The sequence below is a fragment of the Pseudophryne corroboree genome, chromosome 2 (assembly GCF_028390025.1).
Source record: "Pseudophryne corroboree isolate aPseCor3 chromosome 2, aPseCor3.hap2, whole genome shotgun sequence".
Lineage (NCBI taxonomy): Eukaryota > Metazoa > Chordata > Amphibia > Anura > Myobatrachidae > Pseudophryne > Pseudophryne corroboree.
The window spans coordinates 153,832,549-153,837,054 of NC_086445.1; the positions used below are offsets into that span (position 1 = coordinate 153,832,549).

General features: G+C 41.5%; 1 pseudogene; it reads left to right on the forward strand.

Annotated features, from left to right (window-relative positions):
• The first annotated feature begins 2,805 nt into the window (after positions 1–2,805).
• Positions 2,806–2,924, forward strand: LOC135053222 (5S ribosomal RNA; annotated as a pseudogene).
• The last annotated feature ends 1,582 nt before the right edge of the window (positions 2,925–4,506 follow it).

Genomic DNA, 4,506 nt, shown 5'->3' on the forward strand with positions numbered 1-4,506 from the left:
CACATGCCTAGCGGAATCGCTCCGTGTTAGCTCCTCCTTCAATGTCTCCAGCTTCTTCTGCAAAAGCCTGATGAGGGGAATGACCTGACTCAGGCTGGCAGTGTCTGAACTGACTTCACGTGTGGCAAGTTCAAAGGGCATCAGAACCTTGCACAACGTTGAAATCATTCTCCACTGCGCTTGAGACAGGTGCATTCCACCTCCTATATCGTGCTCAATTGTATAGGCTTGAATGGCCTTTTGCTGCTCCTCCAACCTCTGAAGCATATAGAGGGTTGAATTCCACCTCGTTACCACTTCTTGCTTCAGATGATGGCAGGGCAGGTTCAGTAGTTTTTGGTGGTGCTCCAGTCTTCTGTACGTGGTGCCTGTACGCCGAAAGTGTCCCGCAATTCTTCTGGCCACCGACAGCATCTCTTGCAGGCCCCTGTCGTTTTTTAAAAAATTCTGCACCACCAAATTCAAGGTATGTGCAAAACATGGGACGTGCTGGAATTTGCCCATATTTAATGCACACACAATATTGCTGGCGTTGTCCGATGCCACAAATCCACAGGAGAGTCCAATTGGGGTAAGCCATTCCGCGATGATCTTCCTCAGTTGCCGTAAGAGGTTTTCAGCTGTGTGCGTATTCTGGAAAGCGGTGATACAAAGCGTAGCCTGTCAGAACACCAAGTAAAGGTATTTTTTTAAATTATTTTATAAATCAATAGCCAATATATCAATATAAAATTTAACACGTACCCATCTACAATAGGTTTAAGACAGCAATTACACCTCCGTATATACATTTTATTTATTATTACACACTCCATACAATAACTATAAGCAGCCAAAGATGTAATTAAGGAATTTCCGGTCACGGTGAAACTGCTGTATCTGTGGTCCTATCACCATGACTACTAAACAGGAAGTATCACCATAACTACTAAACAGGAAGTGAGGTAGCTTTGCTGGTCCACACTCCCTACAATCATCCTCAAATCATCCTTCAAGCGGAAGTGATGCGCTTCAACGCCACTTCCGGTCACGAAAAAACACTCAGAGTATAATATTATTATCCTGATTTAATGCGTCATTTTTTATCATCCATTTCACCCCTATGTCAATAAACTTAACACTATGAAACTCACTGAGTCATGCACATAATCAAAAAATCCGATAGAGACGCGCCACTTCCGGGTTCCGTAACCGGAAGTGACGCATCATTGCATTGTGACGCGTCATTACAGAGTAACGCGCTATCGTCAGTTCATCTACGTAGGCCTCCGATCACGGGGCCTCTACCTTGAACTCATTCATTACATTTAGGATCTAATATTTACTAGTCTCGATTATCCTTTTCCAAGTTTTAACCGAAAATTTCCGCAGATATGCAAATCTTTACCATATGATACAATCTTACATCACCTCCGCCCTTTTTGAAACCGGAAGTGAGGTTTATAATATGGCATGCAGATAATAACTAAGATTACTAAAAGATGTAGTCAGTGAATTTCCGGTCACAGCGAAACTGCCCTATTTATGTTTCCATCACCATGACTACTAAACAGGAAGTGAGGTAATTTGGCTGGTCCACATTCCCTGCAATCATCCTCAAACCTTTCCTCAAGCGGAAGTTATGCGCTGTGACGCCACTTCCGGTCACGGAGTAAACACTCCGAGTATTATAGAACCTATCTTATCTAATAAGTTATTCCGTATCATCCACTTCACCACTGCGTCAATAAACTGAACTCACTATCAATCTCACTGAGCCGCGCACTTAATTAAAAACCAGATGGATACGCGCCACTTCCGGGTTCCGTAACCGGAAGTGACGCGTTATACTGTGTGACGCGTTATTGTCAGTTCATCTACGTAGGCCTCCGATCACGGGGCCTTTACCTTGATCGCAACCATTACATTTAGGTTCCAACACTTATTAGTCTCGATTATGTTTTTCTAAATTTTAACCTTAAATCCCTACAGGTATGCAAATCTCTACCACATGATACAATCTCACATCACTTCCGCCCTTCCGAAACCGGAAGTGAGGTGTATAGTAGGGCATACATATCACATGATGTACATATATTTCTTCTTTCCTGTGATTGGTCCTTATTTGAGACCACTCCCCCCTTTTGACCTTAAATAGATAGCTTTCCACTATCCTCTCACACAGTGAACAAGCCACCTCAAGTGAAACGGCCGTCTGTGTTATGTGGTGCTGAACAGTGCACGGTTCAGCCCACCATCTTTCCTGGTATCGTATTACCTATGTTAAATTTTGATATTTGTTATCTAATTTTGATCTACCATCAGGTAATTCGCTAAATTCTCTTTTCTTGTCATTTTCTTTTATTCTATGTTGATTATTGTGATAAACAAGTAATATATGTTATTATGAACATTCAGTCCTCCCTTTCTTAATTCCAAAATCTACCCTGGTTGCTCCAAGAGATATAAATGCTCACTTAGGATAACACATGATTATGTGATCCCTATCTTGGAACTTTGATTATATAATAAAACTTTAAGATATCTGTGTAATTCCACCCCCTTTTTTTCCACGAGCACAGGTAACCCGCCTCTCTCATCCACTGTCCATTATTATATGGTACGGTGGACAATAGGGGGCGAGCCCTGTGCTTAATTGTTTCCTATATCTCACTTATTCAAGTACTCACTTATCCAAAATGCCAGTCATATAAATTCCCGGTAATACGATAATAACTCTTAGACTGTGCATCTCAATTGGATAGTAGAAGTGCTCTTTTGGTATGTGCCAATAACCATACACTCTCTCATTCACAATTCATGTGATATTACTGCCATATCTCTCTGGTTACGCCCAATCTCGCCTGATCTTGGAAGCTAAGCAGTGAGGAGCCTGAATAGTACCTAGGTGGGAGACTACTAGGGAATCTCAGGTGCAGTAATAGATATCTATATCCAAATGTGAAAAGCAGAAGTGTTGGAGCAACCTTTGACCTTACTGAATTTCATACCTTTTTTTCCCTTTCTTAATTGTCTGATCTCAGACCTGTTAAAAATATTAAACTCATTACTTACCTGTGAATATCCACATGTCATTATCTATGTATGTTAAACCGAAGTATTGGAGCATTAATTGACTCTAGTGTGCATCTGATTTCAGATTTGCATACATTTCACATACATTTTCCGATACGCTGATCGCTGATGAGAAAGTTAGAATTGGCAATTTACCTCCTACTAGGATACCAGGATAAATTCATCACAATGGTCATTGGTCAATAGACCTATATTTCTAAGTTTACAAATTTGTTGTTACATTCTATGCCATTGTGATTTATATCAGAAATCCTTTTCTCCTTTGATGTAGAAACCAATTTTGATATTTTCATCTTAGGTGTCACTGTCACCTCACTTACTACATCAATTAAGAATGTTTATTTTCAATTTTTTCTTTAATCATTAAATTCTCTCAGAATCTACTCTCAGATTTCTATGATAATAGTAGAGAGAGATCTAGAATCTTCTCCTTTTTTTGTCCTCCTCTTTTAGGACTATATATATATATGTGTGTGTCTGTCAAGGTACTATATTTTATCTTATTCCAATTAAAAGTTAAGTCTTATTTAAGCGTGCCCCAACACAGAGTCTCTCTTTCCCTTCTTAAACATTACTATGTATTATTGACTCTGGGTGCACCACCAACCACAATAAATTCCTTGAATACCGCTTACATGCATTCTTTATGTAAATGCACTGTTGGTCACAAGGGACAAATTTCATAAAGAGCCCTTTACAAAAAGATTGATTGTAGTCTTGTGCGATACCTAACTAACCTTTTTCTGTTTTCTGCCCTGCATCACCGCCAGCGGGTGGGCTCGGAATTCTGAGCCTATTCCTCGCACCCCCAGTTGCGGGAGAATGTGAAGGAGGAGATGTTGACAGGTCGCGTTCCGCTTGACTTGACAATTTTCTCACCAGCAGGTCTTTCAACCCCAGCAGACTTGTGTCTGCCGGAAAGAGAGATCCAAGGTAGGCTTTAAATCTAGGATCGAGCACGGTGGCCAAAATGTAGTGCTCTGATTTCAACAGATTGACCACCCGTGAATCCTTGTTAAGCGAATTAAGGGCTCCATCCACAAGTCCCACATGCCTAGCGGAATCGCTCCGTGTTAGCTCCTCCTTCAATGTCTCCAGCTTCTTCTGCAAAAACCTGATGAGGGGAATGACCTGACTCAGGCTGGCAGTGTCTGAACTGACTTCACGTGTGGCAAGTTCAAAGGGCATCAGAACCTTGCACAACGTTGAAATCATTCTCCACTGCGCTTGAGACAGGTGCATTCCACCTCCTATATCGTGCTCAATTGTATAGGCTTGAATGGCCTTTTGCTGCTCCTCCAACCTCTGAAGCATATAGAGGGTTGAATTCCACCTCGTTACCACTTCTTGCTTCAGATGATGGCAGGGCAGGTTCAGTAGTTTTTGGTGGTGCTCCAGTCTTCTGTACGTGGTGCCTGTACGCCGAAAGTG